This window comes from Onychomys torridus, chromosome 8, assembly GCF_903995425.1.
Source record: "Onychomys torridus chromosome 8, mOncTor1.1, whole genome shotgun sequence".
In the NCBI taxonomy this organism is placed as follows: Eukaryota; Metazoa; Chordata; class Mammalia; order Rodentia; family Cricetidae; genus Onychomys; species Onychomys torridus.
In genome coordinates this window covers 28,518,700-28,537,304 of record NC_050450.1, presented here as the reverse complement: position 1 = coordinate 28,537,304, position 18,605 = coordinate 28,518,700, and positions in this window count along the sequence as shown.

Below are 18,605 nucleotides of genomic sequence, written 5' to 3'. Positions count from 1 at the left end.
AAATTTTTGTGGGAGTATTTATCTTTCATATTGCATGGGTGCAGAAACTCTCAGCATAGCCATTACTCAAAAATGAAAGACACAAATTGAGCACCAAAGATTTTTTTCCTCTTCCATTGTCTTTGCCTTACTCTTTCTACTTTCCATTTTTTTTCTTCCTTCTTAATCCCAATGACCCACACTGATCATCTTCCATTTGTCTATAGTATTTTACATAAGCTTGCTTTTTTTATATGTTGTCCTATTGAGATGATGTTTGCAAACGGTACATTGCCTGCCACTTTTAAGTCTGTCCTATTTCAATATCAGATTTTTTTTGAGATTTGTTTTCTAGTATTTCTGTATACATATTGCCTTTTTACTCACTTAACATTTTATTTTAATTTTTGAAATTATAATGAAATTTCAACATTCATCCACTCCCTTTCCTCCATCCAAATCTTTATATATACCCCTCTATACTGTCCTTCAAATTCATGACCTCTTCTTACACTGATTGTTATTTCATGCTTGTATGTATAAACACATATATCCCTAAGTATAAACTATTCAGTCTGCATATGATACTTGTCTGCGTGTTTCCAGTGATGACCATTGACTCTGGAATAAACTGGTGTGCCAGTCCCTGGAGAAGACCACTTCTCCCACACCTAGCGTTCCTTTAGTTCTTTGTGTCACGTTGAGGCCTCATGGGATTTTCTCCATCCAGTTTGGTGTGTCTATTGGTGTCATCCTTGTTCAGCTCACATTTGGGCAGTCATGTTGGGGAGACTTTAAGATTGTGATGTTACTAGAAGAAACAATCTCACAGCAAACTTCCTGATCTCTGGTTTTTGCAACATTTCCTGGAAAAGGCCTCAAAAATGCAGCAGGAAGGAGGTAGAGCTGTCCTTAGGCTAGAGATGATGAGTGTCCTTGGGATTGCATGAAATGGCTCTGAAGTAGATTAGGAAACCAGAAAAATCCTAAAAACAAGGAGTAAGAGATGAACCCTACCCCAATATCAGGATTTGAGCTGGTTGATAAGTATGAAATTGCAAGCAAATTTTAGACAAGAGGCTGTCACTCAATTTTCTTTTCTCTCTGCAATGATATCTCACAGTTGGTTAGATCAATTGCAGCTGAAGTTGGAGGCTATATATGCGATAGAGGCACTGTTGGTGTGTGAATGTAGACAAAATGAGACGAGATCAACAGTGCAACTGGAGTTCATCAGAGTGTCCCATGAATAACGATGCACTGGCATGTTCATTTTAAGGAACCAGGGAAGGAATGATGTGGATGTGGCCATCATCAGCCATCTGAGCCATAAGAAAGTCTCAGCCGGGGTTATTCCTAAGTTATGAACTAATTACACTATTAAGTTTATTTCATAAAGTTCATGTGCCCTGGATCTGTTTGTCATTTGGAAAGACTGGTAGAAGTCCAAAGCGGTACTTTAAAGGAAACCATTTTGATCTTTCTTTTGATTTGAGATGGGGATAGGGATGGGGATGGTTCATACAGGCATACACGGTGCCAGTATATATGTGGAAGTCAGAGCACAACTTACAGGAGTCAGTCATTTCCTTCCACCAAGTGGGTGCTGGGATTGGAACTCAGGTCTTCAGTCTTGGCCACAAGTACCTTTATCCATTGAGCCATTTCACAGATCCTATTACAGTCCTGATGAAGAAACACAAATGTGAATTATTTTCTTATTATCCATATCCAAAATTAATTGTCAAATGTCAACACCCATGATGTCCAAGAGAGAATTATTTACCTGATGTTGAAGTATTTTCATGCATTTTTCAGAAATCAGCAAATGCTACATTTTATTTTCCCTTTTTTTTTTTTTTTTTTTTTTTAACCAAATGCTGTCTGACACATCTTCTACTTAAAAATCAAAATTCACTCAAGAAACCGTATCTTTCCCCTGGGCATGAATATCTGTAACAAATGTACCACTACTTTGGTTGCAAAGAGAATTAAGAATGTATTAGCTGCTTAGCATTTCATGAGTGACAGTCTCTGTACTCCCGCCTCCAAGACAGAACAGAACAGAATTGTTGCTATTAGGCTTTAGAATCTACTGCTTTCCTAATGTGACATTGACAATGGTGATGTAAGCACACTCCAGCTTTCTTACAAAACAGGCCCCATTCCTTGATGTGATGTCTGAGTTGTAAGAGAAAACAAACACCGCAAAAGAAGCTACCTCAATGGTCACCTTTCCAAAAGAGTAGACAGCAGTTACCATCACAAGAAGAGTATCAGAGAGGAGAGCCATGGATCCGCAGTTACGAGCACCACCTGTTGCTGTAGAGAGGACTGGAGCCTGGTTCCTGGGACCCATATTATATGTCTCAAATTCACTTGTCACTCAGTAGAAAGGATGTCTCTCCCTCTTCCAGCTTCTGCAGTTACCTATACTCACATACCTGCACACATGCATGGTGTGAGCATGCACACATACACACACACACACACACACACACACACACACACACACACACTTTAAAAGTAAAACAATATCTTTAAAGTAAAAGTCTATATAGTCTCTGACATAGTCATTATTAGAATTTATCCTAAGGAATGAGAAACGTGAATAAGAATATTCTCTGAGTATAATTACATTTTTTTTAAAAAAAAAAAAAGTAGAGATAATATACTCTACTTGTCATTTGGAAAGACTGGTAGAAGTCCAAAGCAGTACTTTAAAGGAAACCATTTTGATCTTTCTTTTGATTTGGGATAGGGATAGGGACGGGGATGGTTTGTACAGGCATACATGGTGCCAGTACATTTGGGATGGGGATAGGCATGGGGATGGTTCATACAGGCATACACGGTGCCAGTATATATGAACAAGTGAAACCACTTAAGATAACCATTGTAGCCTATGCTAAAAATACTATATTAACAATAAAAATATTTTGTGATACAGGTATATAAATGCATTGTCAATAAAAATCTGACAAACTGTGTGTCAAACAAGTAATTCAATGGTTTTAATTTTTCCACAGTATTATTTTTTCTAAGAACCTATTTTATTTTGTGACCTTAAGTTCCCAGAAAAAGGTACCTGTATGTTAAAAATTTTACAGGGCTGATTGGCTTATCAGACCTTTGTGATTGTGGAAAGGTGGAATGTTGCAGATCCAGAAAGAAATTATCTTTGGCTATTGTTAATATAGTTACTATATAGTTCCTAGCTATTCTTCAATTTTTTAATTAAAATATTAGGTATTTAAATTTTGTTTTATGTTTATGACTGTATTGCCTTTATACATGAATGTGTACCAAGTTTATTCCTGGCTCCTGAAGTGGTTAGAAAAGTACTTCACGTATCTTGGAACTGTAGTTCCAGATACTCACTATCAATCTGCCTTTGTCAACTGCATTTGAAATGAATGTATTATAGACAGCATATTGTTATATAGTGCTTTACTCTATGTGAGTCTCTATCTTTGCATTGACATATTTATATTATTTATTGTAGTGGGTAGCTGTTCCAGCTTTGACCTGGAAGTACTACCCCCAGTGAGGCTTCCAGTAACTGTCACACCTACCTATGACCTGCCCCTAAGGCAGGGCCAAGACAGGAACCCTTGAGACCCAAGATGTGGATATGCTGGCTCTATTGGTTCCTGGTAATCCTGGATGTTGGATGGTAGACTGCGCAGAGTTCTCCAGACAACACTGCTGGACTGCACTTCACCTCTCCCAGACCCTGTAACCTAACCCTTTACTTGTGGTAAGTTACCCCTCAAAATAAACCTCCCTTTTAACTATGTGGAGTTGCCTTAATAAATCCCCCAACAATTAGGATCATTTCTTAGAAGAGATAATATTTGTGCTTTACATTTGTCTTCTCTCAGAATTTGAAAATGTCTTCCACAGAGAGTTCCCTTGAATTTCTTCTAGTCTTCAGACTCTTCTTCCTGTTGAGAAAGCCATGGCAGTAGGCAGGCAGAAGTGGGGCTGAAGCAGTAGCTGAGAGCTTATATATCAAGCACGGGCACTAGGTGGAAAGAGTGAGGGCTAATTAGGAATAGCATGGTTTTTAAAACCTCAAAACCCTCCCCCAGCAACACAACTCCTCCAATAAGGACACTCCTCTACATCCTTTCCAAATAGTTATAGCAACAGGGACCAAACTTCAAATATGTGAGCCTATGGGGGCCATTCTCATTCAAAACATCACACATGTACTTGCATAGTCACATCAGAAATCATTCATATAATTAGAGCAGTGTATGAGAATAATCTTAAGAATTTTCAAATGATGTTGATGGTCTAAATCCACAGATTGTCACCCAATTGATTAGGCTTGGCACAAGGTGATGTGTCCTTTCAAGCACAAGGTCAATCTCAAGTGAGCAATGCTCTTACTCTTTCATTTCCTATGTAACTAACCCCTGTATTTGCTTCTCTGGATTTCATTTCAATGACTACTTTTCATCTCTGTATGCCTGGCCCCTGTGGTAATCATTCTCATTAATGTTGACTAGAATTATCATAATAATGGCCTCCTAAATAGTCTCACTAATTTTTCTCATGGGATTAATTCTATAATGACAATGAGCAATAGTTACCATTTACCGAGAATTTCTAACATTCGAGGTATGCTGCTAGATATTTCACATTATTTAGATGACTTTGACCTTGACATTGCATTTTCTTTCCTATATCACAGAGATGGAGACTAAAATCATAAGAAAAAAAAAAACATGCTATGTGTTAAAACCATGTCAAATCCATGAGTACAGTAAGCTCTGAGATGCTCATGGAGTAAGGCCGTTTCCTCCAAGCTAGATGACCTTTCTTTGATTCTTGGGACCCACAATGTGGAAGAAGAGAAATGACTCCTGTTAAGGTCCCCTCTCACCACCATCACACACACACACACACACACACACACACACACACACAAATAAGTGAGGGAGCAAATAAAGTATAATTTAAAAATCAATGTAACCCCAATCTATTCTGTATTCAAGTGTGTTCTTTGAAACATGCCCTATCATTCCCACTGCATATTTGAGGCTTTCTTGTATTAAAAGAGTTACTTTCTTAGACCTTTCTACTGCATAGCATGTTTGTTTAGGGAAAGAATTTTATTTCTTGCACATAACATTGTTCTATAGGGCTTCTCGATGTTATTTAGTAAAATTAGAATAATAGAAATTTTAAAATAGAAGATAAAATTGATTAGAAAGTCTTAACAATTTTTAAAAAATTTTTTTCTTTTGAGTCAGATACAATCCTTCACTTTATATTATTAATTTGTTTATAATACCAATTATTTAAATAAAGTATAAAATAAATGTCAGTTTATTCATAGTAACATCTAGTGTTACAAATTAGTGAGTGAAAAGTAAATGAATTTTATTATTTAGCTGTCAAAATTAATTAATCTTTTTAAATAAAACATCTTCTAGGGGATTAGATATAACTGATACATCGAATGTATTATTTCATAGGCATAAAGAGATTTTATTTTAAGAATTTGAAATATAACTTGCATTATTCTGATTATATAGAAAACATGCACTGAGAAATGATGGACAGGTTATTATGATGAAATTATTGAATGTTTGTGGGAAGAGTGGATTTTTAAACTTCTGTCATTCTGTGTTTTAAACTTTTTAAGTAAAAATTGATGATTCAATGTTAAATGCAATTTGCTTTAAAACAGCATATTAATGCAATTAAGTAAAATCAGTACAATCAAAGTCAAGAAATTTCTATTATTCTAGTAAAAGAATAACACCTCCTTTTCTTTTTTGAGACACTGAAACAAAGTCTCAAGTCTTAATTTGAAGTCCAGGCTTGAACTCATGGAGTTTCTCCTAGGTTAGTCTCCTGGGTGCTGTTATTTCAGGCATGTGTTAACATGCTCAGCTGAGAAGATTCTTACTAAATTTTTAAATTATCATAGCCACAAGATTAAAGAATGATGGTGGTTAGGGAAAGGTAGAAACTCTAAAATACCTTAAATATTGGAGGTAGGGGTAGGAAGGATAGGAAAGATAAGTCAGGGAGAGAACCAAAGAACTATCTCTTATCATATTGTCATAATGTTTGGATAGATTATTAAGACAAAGACAAAAGTAGTTAACTTTAGACTGTTTTCTATAATCTGTAGCTATAACATGTTACTTGAGAATTATTTATAAATCACTGAAGAGAATTTATTTATCTCATTCTCCTAGAGGCTAGCATCTAAAATCAGAAAAAAAAAAACAAAAAAAAAAAACATCTGGAATGGACCATGGGATGAGTACATATCATTGTACAAAGGCAGAAAGGCAAGTGACCACATCTCCGAAAAGCAAGAGAGTGAGCTGAGAAGGTTGAGCATGCTTGTATAAGATTCCCCTAATACGTAACCTTGTCCCATGGTAATTAACTCTCCCCCTAGAGAAAGGCTTTCAGCCCAAGAATCTAATCAGCCCTGAAACGCCACCTCCCATCAGTTCTTCATACCAGTACACTAAGATAAATTTGAACTTGCTTTTCAGAGCTGGAGAGGAGGCAACTATACTGAACTATTGCACAGCTCTTGATCTAACTGGTTAATATCTTCTTAGAAGAATATACAGCAACACAAAAACTGATTGAGACTGTCCTCGAGTATAGTGTGTGAACAGTGGAGCAGTATTTAAATCACAGCAGGACTGCTTCCATAAGCAACACATGCACATCCACATCACTTACAAGTGAGTTTATCTGTTTTTGTGGAAATAGCACAGTATTGTTATTAAAAGAATAGTATTAGGATGAAATACATGTGAATGCTCAAAAGAGATTATAGAGATTAATGAATTAACAGCATAAAATAAAGTATAAATTCTCAATTATGAAATGTTATCTAGTGATGTTCTAAATCCTTCTTGAGCCTCTGAGATGTGTTAGGAAGGTACATGCTTCAGGTAGACACAAACAGTCTGCATTCACCCTAACATAGCAATCTTCAAGCATATCAAAAACAGAAGCAAGCCAGGTGGTGGCGCACGCCTTTAATCCCAGCATTTGGGAGACAGAGGTAGGCAGAACTCTATGAGTTCCCAGCCAGCCTAGTCTACAGAGTGAGTTCCAGGACAACCAAGGCTACACAGAAAACCCTGTCTTGAAAACCCAAAAATAAATACATAAATACATAATAAAAGAATAAAAATAAAAGCAAGGCCAGTATTAAGGAGCACAATGAGTACAGAAGGTCTATTGAAATGTGGGGCTGTAAACTATGTCCCATAGTTGAGAGCTACAGAGAATGATTGGTTCTTCTTCTATGTATGTAATGCAATAATAGTTGAGTGTGCCAGTAGATACCAGTAATTCTAGGATCTTGGAGGCTGGAACAAGGATCTGGAGTAGGAGGCCCTCCTGGACTACCTAAGAGGAACACACACACACACACACACACACACACACACACACACACACATGTATATATAACACCACTGTGTACCCATGTTTTATGGCACACAGTGGAATTTTATAAAATAACAAAGAGTACCACAGTTATGTCCTTCACTTGGAAATAGGAGCAACTGGTATCCAAAATGACCTGTTCTGTCATGTCAACACTAATCAGTTCCAATCCTAACATCTATTTTTTTTTAACAATTCAAAATTGTGTCTGAACTTTTATGTGCTCACAATCCTTGCATTCTAGTACTGAATTGTCTGGAAATATCAGATGCTATTTCTTCCAAAAGCTGCATTTTGTTCTACACACCAAGAAGCAGAGAAGAAGCACTGGGAAAACAGGCTAACTCTTGCCTTTTACTCCCCACCTGCCCCATTCTGTCCTGACTGCCATGGTTTACCACTTTCAGCAAGAGGATAATGTCCTCATTAATGTCTTTCCTGATCGTATCAAAGTCATGCCCCATAATCAGGCTGCACAGCTCTAGATCTCTTGCCTCATGCTGGCAAAATCTCTTGTTTTTCCTCAATGCACAGATACTTAGCAGAGCTGTTGAGAGCCTTATGCATGGGGTACTGCTCCAGATAGGCATCTGGTGATTCTTCCTTTTGACAAAATTTTGAGCACAAACTCATCCCCTATCCTAAAAAAGTCTTTGTGTTCGTTCTCTCTTGCTGTGGGATATCTTTATTGCATCATTTCTTTTCTCACTTCTCTTTAGAAGTCTTGTATGCACACTTAGTATATGTTAATCTACTGAGATAAATAAGTTTTATGGTTTTGTACCTGTATATAAGTGGGCTAGGCTAAAGAATTTTTATAAGTTTTAAAAAGTATCATGTTTTAACTAAATTTTTTTCCCAATGAAAGTACTGTGTTTTCAATCTATGTACATGTAAATATATTGTATATGGCCAATACATACATTAAAACTATGTAAAATACAGTGATAATAAATACAAATAATGACAAGTATGATTAAGAACTGTCATTGATTTTGTTTTAATTGAGGAATGGTTAAAGTAACTTTTTTTCTAGCAACACAAAAGTAGCCGAGACATTGCATCTAAATGTAAAATGTGAGGTTCGTATTTGGTTTTAAGCATGCAGGAACACATTTATGTTGCCTCAGTATCATAGATGGTGTGATGGATCTGAATCAGATCATGAGGCACTAAATAAATTAAAGAACAGCAAGTAGGAGGTATGATACTGAAAGAGAAAAAGAAAAAAACAATATTAGATTCATCAATATAGAGACTGAATGCCTTGGGCACTTTTGGCAATAAATAAATGAGTGTATTTTGAGGAGAATCAGTTGTTTTGCATGTTACAAACCATCTTGAAACAGTTGGAGAGTTAAGAGTGCATCTCAGTACATAAAATGTCTTAAAATTATAATTTATTTTCACATTTTGAAAGTGTCTTCAGCATCAAGGATTGAAACACAGTAAATCCAGCCTGGTTTAAACTAGGATGCAGATGTAAAAATATATGGGAATCATATTTTATCTAAACTGATTGACAATACATTTCATTTGTTTCATGGAGACACTTTTCATTCAATCCAAAAAGTATTATAGAGATGAGGACCAAGTGAGGTTTGTGTGGCTTATGGTTGAGTTGACTGGAAAATCACTGCACTAAAGTAAGAGTTTATTGAAGCTGCCTTGTTATAAGTATTGTCATACATTAAAAGTATAAAGTTCCACTGTCTTCCTTAGTTCTATAGGTTTGAAACATATGCAAATATTCAAATTGTACTCAATAGACTGAAAGACTCAACTAAACATCTGTGCCATTGTTTTAATGACACTTAGTGATGGGAAGAAGACAAAACTTCGGTTTATTAATGTCTTTTTCTATCTTCCCAATGGAGTACCCCCTCAAATATGAAACAGGCACAGATGCTATTTCACAGATATCATGGAAAAAAGAATATATACGTGCATGGCCCTATTAAAACACACACACACACACACACACACACACACACACACACACACACACACGGCTTGGAGGTGATGTATCTTGCTTACAATTTGGAAAAGGTTTTATCTCTTTGGCTTTTGCTACTATTTTGCTATCTACTCTTCAACCTAAGCTGCCACTGTAACTCACTTACTGATGACTCAAAGGAGAATTTTATTTGGAAGGCAGTAAAGCATGAAAAATGAAATGTACTAATTGATCAAAAGGTAGACAGACAAATAGATAGATATGTTTGGACACACACATATGTGTGTGTGTGTGTGTGTGTGTGTGTGTGTGTGTGTGTGTTCGTGTTCAAATTATACTACAACACAAAGAATATTAACAAAGGAAGAAACAATATGTTAAAATTTTCTGCCATAGGAAGCAAAGTTGAAAATAGACATGAAACAATATGTCTAAAACCAGAAATAAGTTACTACCAAGTTTTATATAGATGTATGTATGTGTGTGTGTATATGTACATATATATGTAAAACATCTAAACATTTCATCAAAATATTGACTTCCATCTATTATATATTTTTTAAAAATGCTTAAGCCAATGAATAGCAGGGCTAGAAAACAAAAGGACTCCCTGTCTTTAAGAAGTTCTGTTGGGAGACTGCAGCAGTATGCGCAGGGCCTGCATAGATTCCAGCCGGACTGGGTCCCAGTAATGAGATGAAAAGTGGATATAGGCTCCCACTCCTAAGAAACTATCTGCAGTTGATACTGGCTGGAGAAGGAAAGGTGAGTTTTCTCCAATGGAGTCTCAATGGATATGTTAACAACATTTCTTTGTAGCCCCCATACAGAGGAATAGTTTGATAAGACAATTTAACTCAATGGTCTTTATTTGGAAGAATTTTTGCTTTATTGTGCTTTGTTTGTTTTTGTTTGTTTGTTTTATTGGCTTTTTGCTTGTACATTGGGTTTGTTTTTTGTGGGAGGTGTGTGTGTGTGTGTGTGTGTGTGTGTGTGTGTGTGTTGTTCTTTTATTGTTTGTATTTCAAGAGAGAGATAAATGGCATGAAGTTGGGTGACTGAGGAGGGGAGGGAAGGATCTGGTAGGAGTTGGGGGAGGTAAAAATCACGATCAGAATACATGGTCTAAAAACATTATTTTCAATTAAAATAAGAATAACTAAATTAAATTAAAATTTTATAAATATTCCAGTTGGAAAGACAAGACACTAACACTTTTTTTATGTATTCTGCAATGAACCTGTGCAGGAAAAAAAAAATGAGTACTTGAGAGTATGCTAGAAAGAGATTCAAAACAAGGCAAAAAGAAGAACAATATAGGTAGCCTGGAAGAGAAGGGTTAAGTGGGCTGAGGCTGGCAATGACAGAGCATTTGCCTATAGGTATGCTGCACAGGTTTGAACCCCAGCAAAACACACACACACACACACACACACACACACACACACACACACACACACAAAACCCTCAGAAGAATATATTGTCTAATATGGCTTATAATTAGGCTTACAACTGTTGGTGGTCTTTCTAAGTGGGAATTCCAGCATAAACAATGGCACAAAGGCAGGAGCAGCATGCCAGGAGTAATGTGTTGGCTAATAAGTGGGAAAGTTACATTTGGGACTATGAGAGATGGGAACAGGGAAAATACAGTATGTAGCACTTATTGAATGTTACTGCGTATTGGATAGTTTGCAAATTCTCAAATGAATATACCGAAGTGATTATTAGCATGTCCATTTTATAGGAAGATAAAAGAGAAAACATAAAATTTTCCAGATCCAAGAGATTTTCCCAGAAGCAAATGCCATATTGTTTATGCTTAGGGAAAGAGACAATGTGAAGAATAAAATCCAAGTAGCTAAGAAAAATGAGAATGTAAATGGGCAAATCTAGACAATATATATTTTTGTGAGTTAAACTTTTATTTTTGTAGGCCAGTGACTTCTTCTTTTCTGTTTCTTTAAAGAATAATTTGTAAAGTGAATTAAAGAATTCTAGACCAAGAAACATAGCTTCAGTGGAATCCATTCACAGTATTAATACTGAATGGTGAGAAAGCAAAATTGCTTCTATCTGAGGTAATCACGTAGCTCATTTTATATGATCTTAAAAAGGGTTTCATCTATCTGGGAGATGCAAAAATTGGCCACAGAGGTTTGACTATCAGTGACTAAATAGGTAATATACTTTGATAAAGTCACTTAATTATCCTAAGTGAAAAAAATAACATAATCACAGAGAATATAGAATGTAGATAGAACTAGTAGACAGGAAATGGACACTGGACATGCATTGCAGAAGGTGAAGAGCTTAGTCGTTTTTTCCATCTTCGTACTAATTGCCGTGCCCCACTACTTCAAAAACCTGCTTCCTGCCCCTCTTTCCTTCCCAGCCTCCTCCTTCCAGTCCTTTCTTCCTTTCTTCTCTCTTTTTAGTAACTGGGATATTGGTGAATCTTGTTATATGAAGTATGAGGATAGAAAAATGATTATTCAATATAAAAATAAAATTAAGGACCATGTGAAGACCTAAAGCATATGGAGGAGCTTCATTTAAGCAATATGGTGACATTATAAAGCAGACATGAGTTTATGAAAGGTGTGGCCCTAGCACTTTTAGAAGGCTAAGAGGCTGTCAGGCTCACTTAGTTTGAGGCCAGCTAAGATACAGAGTTTGAGAGCTTATCTCAAATCAAACAAAACAAATAGCAACAAAAGAAACACCATACACACTTTTTGTATGTCTCAGTTTCTTTGCTAGTTGCTGTGATAAGATCCCTTCATAAATACACATCAAGGGAAAGGGTTTGATTTGGGGACAGAAACCCAGGTTCATCAGTGCAGAGTAATGATAGAGGCAGAGGCTTGAAGGACTGGTCACATTCCATCCATAGACATAATGTGCAGTGATGAATGCATGTGATTGGTAAGCTCCATTTATCCATTTGTATAGTCTAGGATCCCAGCCATGGGATGGTGCCACCCACAGCAGGAGACTTCCCAATCAATGAACATAACTAAAGTAACCCATTTCAGTGATGCCTAGAAGCCCATTTCGCTTCTAGATTCCATTAAGATGACAGTTAACACCATCCATGGCAGATAGCTACACACATACTTAAAACCAGGGTAAACTAAGACGTTTGTGTCTCATATTTGGTAACTATGATATTAAAAAAAACATATTTTAAAAAATATGTACAAGGATACCTTTTCACATTGTTCTAAGACACTTTTGAAATTTGGTGATTTTAATCTGCAATTATCGATATGCTGTAGAGATTCACGATAGTATACAAGGTTACAACACAGTGGGTAATTTTGCATTAAACTTATGCATTTCACATTTGCATAAGTGAAACTTAAAGAATGCTGTAGCAATGTCAGTCTCAAATAAAATCATTTCAACAGGGTCATCAACTTCCCTCACATTTCATTTGTCATTTGACAGCTGTCAGAAACATTCTTGGGTGTATCTCAACATTATTTTAATCTAAAGGCACTTTTCTTTCTAGTTTATATCATTATAATTTTTAACATAAAACATATATTGTCAGTTTTCAAAACTGTGCATAACAAATGAATACACAGGAAAAAGGCATCAATTCAGAGAGCAAATTAGTGATTTATAATAATAGTTCCAAAGTCATAACAGTAACATGAGGTAAACTGAGCATTTTTTTAAAATCTGACATATTTTTGGTAGAGTTAAAAATATGTAGGCTTTGATAGGCAGAAAAGAGAAAGTTTGCTTCTGATCAAAATGGTTAAAAGCACCAAATCTACTTTATAGATTAAGTAAATTTTTTAATGGAAAAGATATTTTAAATGGTAGCCTTTAAAACTCTTGATTTTTATGAAACCCTGAACTTATCTGTGAGATATGGTGAACAACTAGGGAAGCCCTGTTTTACCTCAAATGATTAAGTTTCCAGGCCATGGAATAGGAAGAACAAATTCAAATAGTCCTTTGTGAACTCCCAAAATTTGGAAATGTAGACAACAATCCAGTGACCAAATTAAAATTTACAAAATAGAAGAAAGAGAGAGAGGGGGGGGACGGAGGGAGGGAGGGAGGGAGGGAGGGAGGGAGGGAGGAAGGAAGGAAGGAAGGAAGAAAGGAAGGAAGGAAGGAAGGGAGAAAGAAACAAAGAATTGAATAGAGTATGTATTTTGGTAAGGCAAAGAATAACTGAGTTACTACAGGTTTGAATAGATTTGAGCAAGATTACCCAAGGCTGATGAAGAACCTCAACAAAGGATCAGGAAGAATGGACTTTAGTGATTATCCAAGGTTGGAAATTGTGGCTTTCCACAGTAAATCTGCAGCATCACAGTACAATTCTTGTAGTATTACGTAAATTGTGCAGAAAGAACCTAAACAGCCCTAATGAGTCTACAAGTATGTGTGAAGAGGGTCAAACACTGCTGCTTATAGGCCAGTGAGGTAAATATAGGTTAAAGTTGCATGCTGCCCAGCCTGAATACTCAAGCCTGAAACCCAGAATGTGGTCAAAGGCAAAACAAATTGCAGACTCCCACAGCTTATCCTCTGACTTCTACGCACATGTTATGGAATACATATTCTTTGGCATGAGTTCACTCACACATACATTCAGACACAGTGAAAAATATAGTTTTAAAAATTAAAAGGAAAAATTTTGTTCAATTGAATGTTATAAAATAAAATCTCTGGTTCTCAAGAAATATTCGTGACTTCTTGTGATTTTTTTTTCTGCTCAGATTTTCCTTCCCCTTTAACATTCTCTTTCTTTTAGATAGATCCCAGTTTAGCATCAAACTTCAGTTCAGCCTTCCCCAGACTCCTAGGCTGCTGGAATCTTATGTATACACCTAATGCTTTTCTTCTTCAACAAAGCTTAACAATCACAAATAAGTCTCACTGCCAAAAAAAGTCCAAGTCATACAAAGGCATTCTGATCACAACATAATGACCTAAATTAATTTTTTAAAAAGATCTCTATTCATGGATTATTTGAAAATTAAATGTTCCACTATGTATAATCCATGAATCAAGGAGAAAATCAAAGGAAAAGTGAAAAGATAGCTTGAAATTAGTAAAAATAAAATACAACATATTAGAATTCATGGAGTGATACTAAGGCAGTTCTTACACAGGAAGTTATATGAAAAAAGATCTCAAATCATTTTGCCTTCAACATCAAGAAACTAGAAAAAGAAAACATTAAAAAATTAAAAGAAGTAAAACATCAGAGTAGAAAACAAGAAGATAGAGACAAAGACAATATAGAAAAGAAATCATTAAACGTCAAACAAGTTCTCTGAGATCATTATGAGCAGGGGCAGGATGGATTAGGAAAAAAGAGAATGTGTGCATCACTAGTTTCTGCACAAAGAACAATGGCATCATGACAGATTCCATAGGCATTAAGTGTATAATATAAAACAATATGAATAATGTCATATCTCTTAAATGGACAATGACGTGAAATGGACTTGTTCTTTGAACAGAATAAAGTATATAAACTCAGACAAGAAATGAATAGACCCAAGTCTATTAAAGAAATATTAAAATTACTCCTCCAGGAGGCTTGGAGACAACTCAGTTGTTTATGTTTGCAATCCAAGAATGAAAACCAGAGTTCAGATCCCAAGAACCCAAGAGGAGGTCATGGCCTCCTCTGCCTCAAAACCTAGTACTGAGGAGGTGGAGCTAAGAGGATCACTTAAGCTTGCCTGCCAAGCAGTCTGGCTGAATTGGGGAATGTCAGGTGCTATTAGAGACCTTGTTTCAAAAAGTAGGGTGGAGAGCAGTGGAGAAACACACCTGATATTGTCCTTTGTCTTCCATAAGCAGGTACATGCATATGCATGTGTATGTGTTTATGCAGCAGTGTCAACACCTGCACACACCCCCCCCCAACACACACACACACGTACTGTGGATATCGCTCTGTATAAATAAAATGCTGTTTGGCCAGTGGCCAGGCAGGAAGTATAGGCGGGACAAGAGAGAAGAGAATTCTGGGAAGTGGAAGGCTGGGGGAGAGACACTGCCAGCTGCTGCCATGAGAAGCAACATGTAAAGACACCGGTAAGCCACAAGCCATGTGGCAAAGTATAGACTAACAGAAATGGGTTAATTTAAGATAGAAGAAGTAGATAACAAGAAGCCTGCCACGGTCATACAGTTTGTAAACAATGTAATTTTTTGTGTGTTTACTTGGTTGGGTCTGAGCATCTATGGGCCTGGCAGGTGAGAGAGATTTGTCCTGACTGTGGGCCAGGCAGGAAAACTCTAACTACACACACGCTCACACTCATCTAACTAAATCACAAATGCTAGGCCTGATGCATAGGTCTGTCTCTAATCCCAGCTACTTATGAAGCCAAATCAGGAATATTTCAAGTTCAAGAGCTGCCTATGTTACAGTTTGAGTTCAAGACCATCATTGGCAAATCTGTGAGACATTGTCTCAAAATAAAGACTAAAGAAAAATAAAGAGGGAAAGAGAAGTCTGGAGATGTAGCTTTGTGGCAGAATCCTTGCTTAGCATACTGGTAAAGCTAAGCTCAATCCTAATCATTATCATCATCATCATCATCATCATCATCATCATCAATAAGAAAACCCTGATACAGCCAACTTCTCCAATGAATTAACAGGAAACATTAATTTTGCACTGTTTTGCAAACTAATAAACAATAGAATTGTTTTGTGTTTTCCTAAAATCTGAGTTACTTTACACAGAAGAAAGTCATTGACTGACAAACCTCCTGTAAAATCAGGGGTACTGGGGAGATATGTCAGTGGGTAAAAGCACTTTCTGTGCAAGCTTGGAGACTTGAGTTCTAATCCCCAGTATCCACATAAAGAAAAACAAGCATGGCCAAGAATCTTTGGAATCTTGATACTGGTAGGGGCAGAGATACAAGGATCTATATGGCTGGCTGCCTGCTAGCCTAGCTCCAAATTCATCTTGATGCAATAAAGCAGAGCATTCTGTACTGGGCACCTAGTGTTTTACTCTGACTTCTAGACTTGTGCATAAACACACACACACACACACACACACACACACACAAGCAAGAGACAGATGACAAAGAGTCAGAGAAAGACAAAAATAGAGAGGGGGGAGAGAGAAAGAGAGCAGAAAACACTGAAGGAGAAAATAAAGTTAGGGAACTAGCTAACTCTACCTTCTGATAATTGAGACAACATAGCCTTGGTATTAAGAGAAACACAAAATAAAAAGTAGAACCCCTGCCAGGCGGTGGTGGCACACGACTGTATTCCCAGCACTCGGGAGGCAGAGGCAGGCAGATCTTTGGGAGTTCAAGGCCAACCTGGTCTACAGAGCGAGATCCAGGAAAGGCGCAAAGCTACACAGAGAAACCCTGTCTCAAAAAAAAAAAAAAAAAAAAAAGTAGAATCCAAAAACAAACCCAAACATAAATGAAGAAATGCTTCGTATAAAGCACCAGCCAATACAGTGGACAAAGTATTTTCACCAAGTGATCTACACTTCATACCATATATAAAAATCAACTTGAAGTGAATTATGAGCTTAAATATAACAAAAAAAACTACATTATAAAATGTTACTGACCTAGGAGATGCTTTGTTAGACACCAGAATTATGATACTTAAAATCAGATGCACAGATTTCCTCAAATTTAAGCATTTCTTCAGGAAAAGACCTATCAGTGGCCCATACAGTAGATACTTTCAATTTTTAAACTTCTGCATTTTTGTACTTGTTTAAAGGTTGTGAGGGCAGGAAGACAGGGTAGGACCACATGGGAGGTTGCAATAGGCTCAACAATATAGAATATACATGTACATGAATTTTTCAAAAAAAAAATTGTAATTATCTTTTACTATCTGAAAGAAATTCATCATATATGAAGAATATATTTTGACGGCCAAATTGAATAGGAAAATAATACAAATATAAACAAGAGCAAAGGAGTTGCGTGGGTCCTAAGTCACGACTGCTGTGTAAATAACAATTCGACTGAGGAGATAAGCTGGTGCTCATACGTCATTAGTCGTGAGAAACCAATAAATTAAAAAGACAGGCAAGCAGGTAACAATTGAGAGAGCTAAATCGAAATGCTAAACTGCCAAGTGGTGTTGGCAAGGATGTGGAAGGAGTTTTCTTATGGACGGAAAAAAAAACCAAAAAACAAAATACAAAACCACCCTTGGCAATTTCTTAAAATATAAAATTCAAACTAGTTTTATCATCCAGCATTCCAATCATTAGTGTTTGTCATGAGAAAATGAAGCAAAGTTGATTCAAAGAACCAGAGAGTGATGCTCTTGTTTGCTTTGTGATAGTCAAACCTAAGTGTCCATCAGTAAGCAAATGAGAAAGTATGTTTGGGCATGTCTTTGAAGTTCCTACCACTGAAGAATATAAACAACAAATCCTTTGGTCAGCGGTGTGCCTAAGAATTGTTCTGACTTAAAGAAGACAGACAATCAGCAACCTCAAACTATGTACAGTGTGATTTATTCTCAAACCATTCCACGATGTAACCCTGGGTAGGATAAGGCAGCTGAGGGAGCAGAGTTGTTTGTGTATGGCCCTGAGGATTTCAGTTCAGTTCCATATCCCACAAAGCAGCAGGGAAGAATCTACTACAGAGAATTGTTGTTACTGTTGTTGTTGTTTTATCTCTCTAGGAAATAAATAAACTTTAAAGAATCACCCACCTCTAAAGCACGGGAAGAGGAGATGACTCAACCAGCAAGGGTACTGGCCACCAGCATTGATGACCCAAGTTTGCTCTCCAGAACCCATGTCTTTTACACATAACCCATTCATTTACACATACTCTATGGTATATGAACATGTGTGCACACACAAATGAATACATGAATGTAAAGAAAATGTCAGTGTAAACCCATTCATTGTGACAGGAAGCAGCAGATCAGATGGCTAGGGATATGAAGGACTTGGGTCACTGGGACTGATTAAGAAATAGCAGAATTGGGGGGGGTGCATAATTGTGTTTATCCTCTAGATCATGATCATGGTAAAAATGTATGCTAAAATCAGTAAATTTGTGGTAAAGTTATGGTAAGATTATTGTAAAAAATTTAGTTGGACACTTCACATGGTCCAACTAAATTATTATTGTTATTGTATGCTTAACATAAGTTTAATAAAGCTGTTAGAATAGTTAGAATATTAGTAATTTCTTATGCTCAGTTGGTATTTATTCATTTATAT